General features: G+C 35.7%; 1 pseudogene; it reads left to right on the top strand.

Annotated features, from left to right (window-relative positions):
* Positions 1–5,874: 5,874 nt before the first annotated feature.
* LOC143533580 (putative carboxylesterase 18 pseudogene) lies at positions 5,875–7,222 on the top strand (annotated as a pseudogene).
* Positions 7,223–14,096: the final 6,874 nt, after the last annotated feature.

Below are 14,096 nucleotides of genomic sequence, written 5' to 3'. Positions count from 1 at the left end.
TCCAACTTAAAGTTGGGAAAATTTTCCTTCTCTCTGATGAATTTGATTGTTGTGTACCATTCACCAGATAAGGATGTGAGTAGTTTCTTGTTGAAATTAAAATCAGAGATCTGTAGATCTGTGGTTCTGATTTCATTCACTATTGCCATGAATCTTTGCAGTACAGACTTCAATCTCTCACCATCCTTGAATTTGAACCTGTCAAGTTGTTGTTTCAATCGATCCTTCTTAATATCCCTTAACTCGACATTCCCTCAAACATTTCTACAACTGCATCATACATCGCTTTAGCATTAGTGTGATGATTCACACTGCTGAAAATCTCCCAAGAAAGTCCTAGCTTTGTCCTCTCTCTTTTTCATATGCCTTTCCACATTAGCATTGTTATTTGGGGTAAGAGAAGGAACATATGGTCCATCTTTAATGGAGTTCCATAGTTTTGTATCATTGTAATTAACAGCGGCCTCAAACAACACTTTCCATTTGATGTAGTTCTCTTGACCGACTAGTCTCGGGATCTTATTAGTCGACACTTCTTGTTCATCCATGGCTTGACTTCTCTTCAGATCTGAACTCAGTCACGCGCAAAAGCCTTTAAAGCTTCAAACTTTGATACTCAACCTTCTGTCTCGTGGCCTTCAGCAAGCTTACATAGCTCTGATACCACTTGTTAGGACCGGACCTAGCGCAAAACCTATAGAGGTTATCATGCTCGGATGTAAATCTTGCTCTAAACTGTGCTCGAAGTCCTTGCTTTGATCACGTGACATTTTTTTATTGCATCCATGCTTGTCCCCATGTGCTCGATCATCCTGTGCTTGTAACACTTGGTTAAAACTTGTATGATCAAGCTATTTGCTCGATTGGCAATCCATGCTCGATAGAAGAATACTCTTGCTTGTTGAAGTGTAGCTTGCTCGAAGCCTTAACACTTAGAAGAATTAACCATTTAAGGTTCTGAAGACCTTGCTCGAAGTAGTAAAACCATGCTCGATCGTCTAGGCTTGCTCGAATCCCATACTTAGCCGTTTTCTGAGGAGATTGAGAAGATTCCAATCTTCCTTATCATAAATCCGACCCAACATTTGATAAAGAAATATTGTAAATCCATGTATGAGCCAATTAGGATTACTATTCAATAAAAACCCAACTCAAAATATTTAAAAGTGTATGAAATATGACCAGCACTAAAAAAAGACAACGTGGTTGAAGGCAGGTATCCCGAAGTCAATCTTTTCATTAAGTTAATAGACTTTGTAGTTTGCATATGGATTTAGCACTTTTTATACGAATGATGGTCAAGCTTGAAGCGACTATGCTACATGTCATTTTAAGTTTCTTAAGTTTTTTTGAATTACATTGCATTTGTGAATATAAACGCAGAGGCCTACTGGCCTCGGGCTTTTTAATTTGTACAACACAAAACACTTATGAAACTTTCCTAAAAACACCTGAACAACTCAAAGCTATGGTTCGTAGACACAAAGTAGCCTACAAAATCAAGATGAAATAAACATGAATGATTGAATAAAATTGAAATATAAGGTGAAATGGGTTATAGATCCATGATTGAACTTCCTTTGTAGTTGATAATCTTCACCCTCATGAAGTGGCTGACGATAATTAGATGAAGAGTGAGTGGAGTAGTCGGGTTTTCTCTCAAATAATGGTCTCTTCAGACTAAATGTGCTGCATTATGTAAAACATGCTAATGAAAGATGTACGACTCTACAAAAGTGTGCATGGAAATGTATTGTGGTACACAACCCATTAAATTTGCCTTTTTGCATATTTCGTTTTGTCGCACGTTGTTAAATGGAGGCAAGATGACATTGCAAGATATAAATTTAATACCAAGTAAATTAGCTTGTATAATTTCTCAAGGTATGCCCAATTCTTAGCACCTGAATCAAAAGTCCACAAGGCTTCCACGCATGTTTGCTAACAATTTTCATTTATGCTTAAGCTAGCTCGTGCTTAACGGTAGCCAAGGGTCTCCTACCTTAAACCAAAAACTATAAAAAACGTTATACTACCCAAAAAAACCACAAACATGTATGCCACATTGTCAATCATTGAAACTATCTGCTGAAACGTAAAAAAAAAGTCACCTAAAATAAATATATAAAAAAAACTTAAAAAAATAAATTAAAAAAATAACAAAAAATTGACCTTGTGGAAATGGATTGAAAAGCATTCAAGCTCTTGGGTAAAAGACCAATGGGCTATTCCCTAGTGGTATTCGTGAGTGTGTGGATTTATTATCTTACTACACTAACGAAAGAAAATGTTGAAACTTAGGTGTCAACCCATATTTCTTCGAATTCCTAATCTCTCTTCTTATTCATTATAGCTATTCATGGGTCATGAGACAAAACCATTTTGTCTAATGGGTTATAACATAGTGTGGATTTTATTCATTATTGAATTAATTATCATTTTCATGCATGTGGGTTGACCAATTACGCAACACTAGTACATTTTTTAAATTTCTTGCAAATTAACACCTGACGTTTCTAAAATATGCTACATTAAATTAACTTATAACTATTTTGACAACCACAACTGAAATAACTGGTCTTATTTATTTTTATTATTAAAATCCAATTTTCCAATTCTAAATACTTCTTTGTATGCAGCATTTTATGTTGTATTTGAAAGATTATCATCACCATCTAAGATAACAACTTTGAGGTTGACTCGTGTTTAAAACAAACTTCTAGGATGTATTTACATTAACACCCAAACACCCCGTGATAATAAATATGTAAAAATAGGTTAAGGTTCGATATACAGTTACCTTAAATATATAATGCAGCTATTAGTACATCTAGGGAAAGAAGTAGAGTAAGAAAATATCAAGTGTAATATTTTAATATTGACTTTCTTGTTGTCTTCAAGTGCATATAGTTCTTTTACAAGTTACATAATAATATTATAAATGATTAGAAAAAATTGAAGAAGAAACATAAAATATAAAATTGAAGCACAAAACTACTTTGACATCAAGCATGGTTCAATATGCAGAATAATTAAATTGGCCATAATTACAGTATTCGCAACCCAGCCCGTGCACACTTGTTCATAATTAGAATATTCCAATAATATTATTATGAAACTATTTAAGTAGACAACAAATGTACCCTTTGTTGTCTTCAAGACGTGCCGTTTTTTCAAAAAGAGCGCTCCTTCGAAAAGACCATGGGACCTCGGCTTTGACCGGTCAGAAGCATGATCACCTGTTTGTTACTCTGTCCAAAATTTTATAAAATGTATATATTATAAAAAAATTGATATAGAAGCGTTTAAAAAGTATATAAAAATTGTTAAAGAATTGACCAATTGATCGTTAAAAGCTTGTAGTCTACCACATTGTGAATTAGGTTCTTGTCGCCCCCCATCCCAAGATTACTGATCCGCTAATGGTAGAGTGCCAAGGCTGATTTGACACCTGAATGAATGTATAATATTTTAGTTTAATTTGTTACACTTCGGTTTTGAGAAGTTAATATTATTGAGTCAAAAACTTTTTTTTACTATATGCAGATAATGTGACTAAAAATTACAATTACTATAAATATATAGATTTGCATACTTAGTAGGAAAAATCAAGATAATGTTGGAACGGAAAAAAGAAAGAAACATCACAAAATTTCATAAATTTAGCATTAAGATTTATACTATTAAAATTTTTAAGTTAGTTATCAGATTACCTTTACTTGAGCTTTGACTCTCAAAAGTCGAACCAAAACCAAGTATTAGGCTAGAACCTTTTAACAAAAAACTTTTTTGAATTTTAAAACATTCCAAATTAGTCCTTTGTTCTCAAACTAACACAAAATCAAAATTACAACTTAAAACCTAGCTGATTTTTACTAATATAAAAGTCAATAGCACACTAATCTTTGATTTGTAGTCAAATGAACCTAACGCATTGAATTTTGAGACAAAATTACCCTTTCATACTTATATCAAATTGCCAATCTGGGGCTGCTACTGATTAAGTTTGACCAAAATTAATCTGCTGCAAATTAAGCCCAAATTGAATATGTTAACAATATGTTTGTTGCCTGAATTACCAATATACCTTTTTAAAGACCCTTACGTCCATTAACGCTCGCTAGTTTACGTTTGTTAAGTTCGTTAGTTTACGTCCGTTAATATATTTTATATTAGCTTTAATAAATCCTTTACGTCCAACACATAATTTTTTAAATTACTTTAAACTGATTTTAGCTCAATTATGTACGTTCAACTATGTTCAATTATGTTCGGTTGTTATGTTCATGAACCATTTGTTTATACTGTTAATGAATGAACACAAACAAAAAATCCCGCTCTTTATGTTGTATTGTTCGTTTCAATCGTTTAAATAGTTAAAGTCAGACGAACAAACATGAAAACACTCTGTTTGTGTTCGTTTACAAGCCAAGCTTAGCAATTAGTCACAAATTTTAGATTTTACTTAGCGTAAATAACCATCTCCATTGCAATTAAATATACACATTATTACTGGTAAGTCAAACAACTGATTGTTAACTTTATAAACATTAAGAATGTATAAACCCTAACTGCCCTAACCTGAGCTTGGCAGCCCATATCTTCCCAGCATTATATCTACTAGTTCATCCAAATCTTCGTTTTTCCCATATCAGATTTCGTTTTTAATATGACAGATACCTCTTTTGTGCAAAGAACTCCCAAATGTGTTAACTTCATAATTAGCTCCATGTAATACCCATAATACCATAAGAAAATTCCAAAAGCAAGCATGACTGGTATATAAATAATAATAATAATCGAGCAATTATAAATTTCGTTTTCAAATTTGATACAATAATATCCATGTTTGACAATCATTATATTTCTTTCTTCGTTAAATCTAATTAGAGCATTTGCCTTTTGCTTCAACTAATAAGAACCCTACTTAACATAAAAATAGCGATAACAAACCGCAAATGGGTCACAAAAATGAATCTTCCTACTCATAAAATTACCTAAATTAGCGACTAAATCAGCATGCTATTTTTACATATGAATTGAAAATTAAGGGAATACAAGAACATTTAACATTTTTACCTATATTTAACATTGGACAAAATAACTCAATTTGTTAAATATTGGAATCCAACTAGCCTTTATATTATTTAATAACCGTAACGGCATTATTAGTTATTGGCACAAGAGCTTTGTAAGCAACTAGTTATGACCTATCTTTCTTGGCAATTGCCAAAATGTGATTTGTCACTTATACATATATCAGAAGTTGAATACTAGGTTTAATTTAAAAGAACCCATCATAGTTGAAAGCCGAGCGCCAAGTTGAAATATATTATCGTCATTTGAAAAACACTACTGAAGACAATATTTGGTGAAAGTTTATTTAATTTGAAAGAAATAATTCAACTTGGCCATGGTTTCCAACCATCCTCTTTCGTGACAGTTGCCCATCTACATTTGTCAATATTAATTTTCATTTATTTAGTACAAAATGTTTGCCATTTGTAAAACTAAAACGTTGAAAGTTTTTTTAAAAAAGTGACGGCTTATCTGATATAAAAAAGTGACGGACAAACATTCAATGTAAAACAAGTTAACGAAGGGGAAAATCATGAATAGAGCCTTTTATTTTTGACAAAACTAAAAAGTTGTAATAGACATTAGTTATTGACTGAAGATGAATTTTTTAATTCAACTAGACCCTGACCATGACCAACCTTTTTGGTGTGAACATGCAGGTGAAGGTTTCATTTGACTGAAATATTGAAATAATCAAAGATGGTGTGATATAACGTCGCATATTTTGCAGTATAAATAGAGTTGATGTGTTTAGCATTTGTCACACAACCTGAATTTTGAATACGTACCTCTCTGATCACAAAAGTCTTTCAATTAATTATGGAATCATCAGCAGCAGCGGAAACTCCGAAATCTCAGCTATCCTTGCCCTTGAGAACACGAATTGTACTATCGGCAATAGACCTTGCAATCGACCCACTTCTCCGGGATGACGGCACGGTGCCCCGCGGTCTTCTCAATCTCGTGGACTTTCAGATCCCGGCATTGTCCATGCCCGTCAACGGTGTCAAGACACACGATGTCATGGTGGATCCAACTCGCAATCTCTGGTTCCGTGTATTTGTCCCCACGCAGTACGCTGAAGAAGATCTCCCGGTGATGGTGTACTTTCACGGCGGTGGATATATTTTCCTCTCCCCGGATGTGGCGATATTAGACTATGTGGGCCGCAAGTTCGCGAGCGAATTGCGTGCCATTGTTGTTTCTGTCGACTACCGTCTTGCACCAGAGAACCGACACCCTTCCCAACATGACGATGGGTTTGATGTGCTGAAATTTCTGGACAATGAAGATAACCGGTCAAAATGGCTGCCGGAGAATGCCAGCATTTCACGGTGCTTTATCGTCGGTGATAGCGCTGGCGGACACCTAGCTCATCATGTGACTCTAAGAGCCTACCAATTCAAATTCCAGCAACTCCAGGTACGACTTAACTATATATATGTATACATATGCTACTGGATTCATGCATTATTATCCGTATATAAACATATCTAATTTCCTGGTTTGAAAAATCCACAACTTCGTATCTTTCTAATTGAAGCATCGTACACACGTAAGTTGTATTTTGTAAGAAATTAAGAAGAAATGAGTGATCTAAAATCCAACAACAAATACCACCCGCATGATTGCTGATGAACAGTATGATGGCTTGTAGGTAATTGGGCTAGTGGCGATCCAACCGTTTCTCGGCGGGGAGGAGCGAACAGATTCTGAAATACGGTTGGATGGATCAGTACCTATCGTGACAATGAAGCGGACCGATTGGTTTTGGAACGCGTTCATGCCCCTAGGTGAACCCTTCAACCGAGACCATCCTATCATCAATGTTACCGGGCCCAATGCCGTGGACATATCCAAAATGGATTTTCCCGCGACAATGGTGGTCGCGGCTGGGTTTGATACCCTCCGGGACCGACATATAAGGTACTACCAGTGGCTCAAGAAGTCCGGGAAGGAAGCGTACTTGATTGACTACCCAAACACATTTCATGAGTTCTTTCTCTTCTCGGAGTTGCCAGAATCCGATCAACTTATGTTAGATATGAAGGACTTCATTAACAAGGTCTTAAATAAGGTATTGACGAAAAGCCTCCAAACACTAAATATTTTGTTTCTGTTAATTTGTTCATGTATTTCATAATATTCATTTCACATGCTCAATTATCCTTTGTATATTGCTTGCTTTCAGGTTTAGAAGATTTACATTGACATGGGGTTTATGAAAAGACTAATAATATTATGAACTTTTATTCATTTGTATGTTATTTCCTTTGATTATCTTTTCATTTTTTAAATAAACACAAGTAGCTTTTATGCTAAAATATTTGTAAATATGTAGTATCATATTTACCTTCTTCTTCTGTGCATTTGAGTTAATGTATATTGTACGTAACTGAATTATAAACGCTCTTTAATCCTCCATTGTATTAGTATTATTTACATGCTGGTTTTTTTATTTTGTTTTATTATGTTTTTTGGCATTCATATGTGTGTGTGAACAATCCAGCTTAAATACAAACAATTAAGAACGAATTCATTTATTATTCTGATTTTAAAAATATTAAAATCACAAGAAAATTGAATATATTTGATTTTATATATGTGTTGTAATTATTTCTAACTTCTATGTTCAAAAATTAAAACGTATATTCCAATAAATCAACTTGACGACTTTTAATTCGCATAACTCAAAACACTTGGAAAACTAGGTTGTAAGCACCCAAACAACTCAAAGCTCATAAATTTGGTTTTTTGCATGTTTCTTTTGGATAGATTCCAGATAAGCTCCGTATGATTATACACATTTTGCAATACCTTTGATCCGCTTTGACTCTTGGCTAAAACCATCCAGTTATGCGAATATATAAACGGCACATTTAGTTATTTACTCCAACAAATTTGTTGAAACAACCGGTTAACATAATTGACAATATTTAGGATTTACGTATATATTTATATTACATATCATTATCACATGAATGTGTGCAACCGTAACATCCCGAGATTTCGTTTGATAAACTTTAAGTATTTAATTGAGGCAACTGATTTATATTAAATATAAAGAAAATAATGAGATTTGGTAGTTAAAGAGGGTAATGTGGAACTATCCTAATACTTTACTAATAATCAACCCCAACCTCATCTCCTTTGTTAGAACAAAAACGGTTCTACAAGCTATGGAGAAAGAGTAGAAAGAGAAACTCAATGGAAAACTAGAAACACCCTTCTTGTATCCAAAGGTTTATGTCAATTCCAAACATCATCGAATCTCAACCACAAGGTTTGGTTTGGTTCGGTTCGGAATAAGGTACTTGTCGACTACAAAGCTTTATTAACGGTTTTGCATAGGACCACAAAGGATTGATAATCGAGGTGTGTGGAATATAGTAACGATGCTAATTTATTTACAAGACTAAACGGTTCGAGCACCCGTAACAAATTGAATTATGGTTTCTCAAAAACTGAAGTAAGTCTTCGCATGTTATTAAGTAATCACATGCATGGTAGTAGTTGAATTGATATAGTTCATGCAATGTATTGTGTCGGACGGTATAGGTATCGCATAGATATATAGTTACCGCAAGGATATAGTTATAGCATAACACATTTTTTATCTAAGTTTTGGGGTTTAAGCGACAACTTTGGCCGTGGGATTACTTTAACGAGTTTGCTTAATTATGTGAATCAATTGTTTTGCCGCTATCAGATTAATGTGAGCATTGTAGCGTGTGAATACTTGGTCAATGAGAGAATTTTGGCAGACTCTATGCTTTAGATGAAGCGATTACTTTAAAGTTCTAATATAGAATGTAAATGACAAGATGAAGTAGTTACTACTATACAATGGTTTGAGTAGGGATGAAGATTATTAGAATTAAAAGCTTGAACGCCAAATGAGTTCTAGACACAAACGCACAAACATAAATACATATATATGTGTGTGTGTGTGTGTGTGTGTTTGAGGCTATGTGTAGCGCCAATATTCTATATTGTTTTTAGGATTGTGTATGTCGTTCTAGTTTGCTTTTAGTCGATTTATTTCGCACTCGATGCGTTTATTTTGTACGGTTAAGATGTAAACTTTGGAAAAATGGGAACCCTATAAAGGTTCACTTAACCCATTTGGGTGGGGTCGGTTCTTTCTTCTTTTAACTGATTACAGTATCGTTCACTATTTATATTATCGTTATATTGTTTAGTTCGATCGTATGATTTCACCCCACCCATCTCGACCGTTTATCAAGAACAAAGCTGTTCATTGTCGGATCTGGTTTCGGGATCTACAATTGGTATAAGAACTTTCGGCTCTACTAGTTGTAATTTTTGGGTCACAAGCTTGAGTCTTGATATTTTTTTGAGTGTTTGAGACGTGTGGTTTGTGTGAAAAAGTGAGTTGTGGGTTCACAAAAGAAAGTTCCAGTTTCTTTGGTTTTGGTTGTGAAAAGTTTGTGAAATTTCAGTGTTTGGGTGTACTTGTAAGTTCTTGGTTAGCGAAAAGATCTCTTGGAGCCTACTGAAATTTTTGGTTCAATTCGGTTGGAAATTTTGTTTCAAGTCATTCCATTCCACTCAACCATTCCATTCCACTCCACTCCACCATTTCATTCCATTCCATTCGAGTCGAGCAACTTCCATTCGAACCAAACCATTCGTTGATTTTTTAACTGAGTGCATTAGTCACTGGAGAAACTGGGTTTCTCCTCCTTCAACATGTGATTTTCAATCGTTTCAAGCTCTGCAGCCTGCAGAAATGAAATCACATCATCAAACTTAAAGTTAGGAAAATTTGCCTTCTCTCTGATGAATTTGCTTGCTGTGTACCATTCACCAGATAAGGATGTGAGTAGTTTCTTGTTTAAATTAAAATCAGAGATCTGTAGATCTGTGGTTCTGATTTCATTCACTATAGCCATGAATCTTTGCAGTACAAACTTCAATCTCTCACCATCCTTGAATTTGAACCTGTCAAGTTGTTGTTTCAATCGATCCTTCTTAATATCCCTTAACTCGACATTCCCTCAAACATTTCTACAACTGCATCATACATCGCTTTTGCATTAGTGTGATGATTCACACCGGTGAAAATCTCCCAAGAAAGTCCTAACTTCAACATGGACATGGCTTTGTCCTCTCTTTTTTTCATCTGCCTTTCCACATTAGCATTGTTATTTAGGTAAGAGAAGGAACATAGGGTCCATCTTTAATGGAGTTCCATAGTTTGTATCATTGTAATTAACAGCAGCCTCAAACAACACTTTCCATTTGATGTAGTTCTCTTGACCGACTAGTCTCAGGATCTTATTAGTCAACACTTCTTGTTCATCCATGGCTTGACTTCTCTTCAGATCTAGATCTGAACTCAGTCACGCACAAAAGCCTTTAAAGCTTCAAACTTTGATACTCAACCTTCTGTCTCGTGGCCTTCAGCAAGCTTACACAGCTCTGATACCACTTGTTAGGACCGGACCTAGCGCAAAACCTATAGAGGTTGACAAGATCACACTAGATCTAATAACCCAAAGGCCACTTGAATATACCGGCGGAATCAGTATATTCAAATATTGGGAACGAAGATTTAAATGACAATAAATATTTAGTAATGTCAATAAAAGCAGTAGATAAAGATTTACTATATTGATATATCGTTTAATGAACAGTGATTTAATGTTGCATGGAATGTCTAGAGTTTCGTGACGGCGGCGGTACGAGGTAGCATAAGAAGAATATTCGCTCTTGTGGTTATGCTCTCGTAATCCATAAAAACTCGTCCCTTTTCATGGGAAACCTATGACTCTATTTATAGACCCAGACATTCCTTCTAGAAACCCTAATGATTACATAATAATGACAAAAATAAATACAAGTGTAAACAAGTCTTCGAGTATGATGTTTCCTTGTCGAGCATACTTGTAATGCATAGCGTACTCGAAACAAGTGTTCGAGCAGACTTTACTTAAAATATTTTCAGTAGAAAATATTCTACTCCTGCAGACTTCAATCTTCATAACTTATCCTTGCTTTGCTCGAATATGTCCTACGAGCAAGCATGTACTTCTCAATCTCTTCAATCCTGCCTTGTGACTTATTGTGAGCAATCTTCTACATACTCGGGTGTGAAGCTTGCTCGGGATTGAACCATGCTCCAAGTTTGTACTTAGAACCTTTGAGATCTTCCTTTATTTTATCCATGCTCGATTGTAACGTCCTCGTTTCGACAATAAATAAAGTATTACGAGTTATTTTAGTGATCGCATCGTGTGGTGTTGGATTAAATTAATTAAACAATAAGAAAGGATGAGATTATTAAGGTTAGTGGACTTAAAACATATTTTTGGGCCTAAAAGCCTTTGAGCTTTGCCTATTAAAACTCATAAACCCCAATTTCCATCATTATCCTCATCACTCCATCATCAATCTCCCAATCATTATCACACCCATACACACACAAACAAACCTCCTGTACCCCAAACATTCCAAATCCAATCATCCATCCTAGATCTAGTCCAATCACACTAAAAAGGTAAATATTATATTCATTTCATTCATTTGCTCGTTAAGATTATTATCATGTTACCGGGTCAAACCAACATAATTGAGTCGACATAAACGAACTCGATATACAAGGGATTCAATTGAATCGTAAAAATAACAAGAAAATAAATAATACAAATAATAATAATAATAATAATAATAATAATAATAATAATAATAATAATAATAATAATAATAATAATAATAATAATAATAATAATAATAATAATACAAAATGCAATGAGATCCCGGCGAGTTTGAAACCCGTCCCGGTGAGCAACGGGCAGACGCGAACCCGAGGTGCAGCCACTAAACCAGATCTGAACCAGAAACGACTCGATGAGTCTCGTATCTGAACCCTTTCGAAAATCGCATCGAAACCTTACCTTGTATGTCCACCATTGAGCACCCAAGAACGGCCAGGATGCAGAATTGACAAAACCAGCATGCGAACCCCAATAAAAAGAACCCTATGCGAATGATTTCTGGAATTCACGTCACACCCTATGCGAATGATTTCTGGAATTCGCATCGCATCCTAAGAGAAACCCTTGCCATGCGAATTCTTTGCCGAATTTAATTCGCATCCCATGCGAATTGTTGGAATACGAATGGATTAGAGATGGTCAGCCATCCTAGGTCTTCTGTGTTGACACCACGGTTGCTGGAGATGGAGGGAGATGAAGGAAGGAAGGTGCAGGTGATGGTGGCCGTGAAAAATGGAGAAAGGAAGGAGAAAATAAAGATAAGGAAGAGAGGGAATTGCCAGACATGGGGGAAGTGGCGGCGGCGGCGAAGGTGGGTGAGAGGGGAAGAAGAAAGAGATGAAATTAAAGTGATGATGGGGGGTTTCGACAAATAGGTTAAAGTGAAGGGAGATGCTTGGATGATGATGATGATGATGATGGTGATGATGATGATGATAATAATAATAATAATAATAATAATAATAATAATAATAATAATAATAATAATAAAAAATAATAACAATAATATTAATGATAATAAGTTATTAATATAATAATAAAAGGATGGTAATGATGTGAGACTTAAACAAAAATCCGTACACGAGACCCGACTCGTCTAGCAACCCGTATCCCGCATCACGTAAAGGAATGAAATTATAAATAACGGTTAGCTTATCAAGAACAAATGAGAAACTAACTGAGCATGAGTCAAATATGATCCCGGCACATACCCGCACCCGCTAAGGACGTTAAACTCATGAACGCATTGAGGACATGAGTTAATAATAATGGAGTTGGTATAATATAAATATATAATATGGATTGTCATATTCCACTCAAGAAAGCTAAATACATAAATTTCCTTACGTATAACGTAGGGATAAGTAAGAAAGTTATATGAATTGTTAGAAGTAGGATTGCTTGTTTATATTTGAAATGCTTGATTTTCTAACTGCTTTAAGTAGAACCAAGCACAAGTAGACTCACGAAAGGAAGTGTATAGGACACGGAAAGTAACTTGAGCAGCTAATCCCAGTTGACCACTGTTATTACCTGCAGCCTTACTATCCTTGTACTAAATAGTTCCTCACGTGACGATGTTTGTGTTTTCCTTTTGAAATCAAATGGCTGGTATGAAGACTACTGGACAAAGAGGATGCAAGGGACGCCATGGTAGGCCACGTGTTAACCGAGTACCCTCTAAAGAACCGACTTCTGAGCCAAGTGTAGAAAGAAGCATGTATGCGAGAGAAGAAGAGTATCATCTAGATCCTACTATTCAAGCTGCGATTACTTAAGCTATAGCTGCTGCGGTGAAGAATCTCCAATCGGGCAAGTCTACTGAAAGCCGTACTAAGACTGTTAAGAAGACTGATGAAAGTAGTATGAAGGATACTGAGACTGAGGTTGAAGCATCATGTGAAGTTCGTTCTTTGAAGGTTAATGACAGTAAGAGAGGCTGAGGTGGTTGCAACTACAGAACCTTCAACGGTTGTGACCCACATCAGCAGACAGGTACTGGTGACGCGATCGCTACCCTTCAGTGGATAACCGCAATGGATAAGGTTATCCGCATTAGCGAGTGCCGTCCCAACCAAGCTGTGGGCTTCGCTATTCAATCATTTTGTGATGAAGCTTTGTTCTGGTGGGAAACTGTTGAGCAAAGAAAGACTGCTACTGAAATTAAGGCCATGAAGTGGGAAGATCTGAAGGAGATGGTAATGAAGAAGTTTTGTGCTGATGCCGAGGTTGAACGGGCTGAGATAAAGTTTCAAAATCTAAAGGCGGGAAAAATGACACACCGTGAGTATGCAACCGAATTCAACCGCATGTCCAGGTTGGTAACTGACATGGTGAACACTGAAGTGAAGCGGATCAAGTGTTACATCAGAGGAATTCCGCAAAATGTTTGCTCCTTAGTCAGGACGAGTAAACCTGCCGCATTCGACTCTACCGATGATCTAGCAGATATGGTTTAGCACGATCTGGCTGTGGATGAGGTGGAGGTAGAAGAGA

Source organism: Bidens hawaiensis, unplaced genomic scaffold, assembly GCF_021521415.1.
Source record: "Bidens hawaiensis isolate Kalapana, Puna unplaced genomic scaffold, B.hawaiensis_p1.1 tig00000760_1, whole genome shotgun sequence".
NCBI classification, from domain to species: domain Eukaryota; kingdom Viridiplantae; phylum Streptophyta; class Magnoliopsida; order Asterales; family Asteraceae; genus Bidens; species Bidens hawaiensis.
The sequence above is the reverse complement of the archived record's forward strand: the minus strand, read 5'-3'. Positions and strand labels throughout refer to the sequence as shown.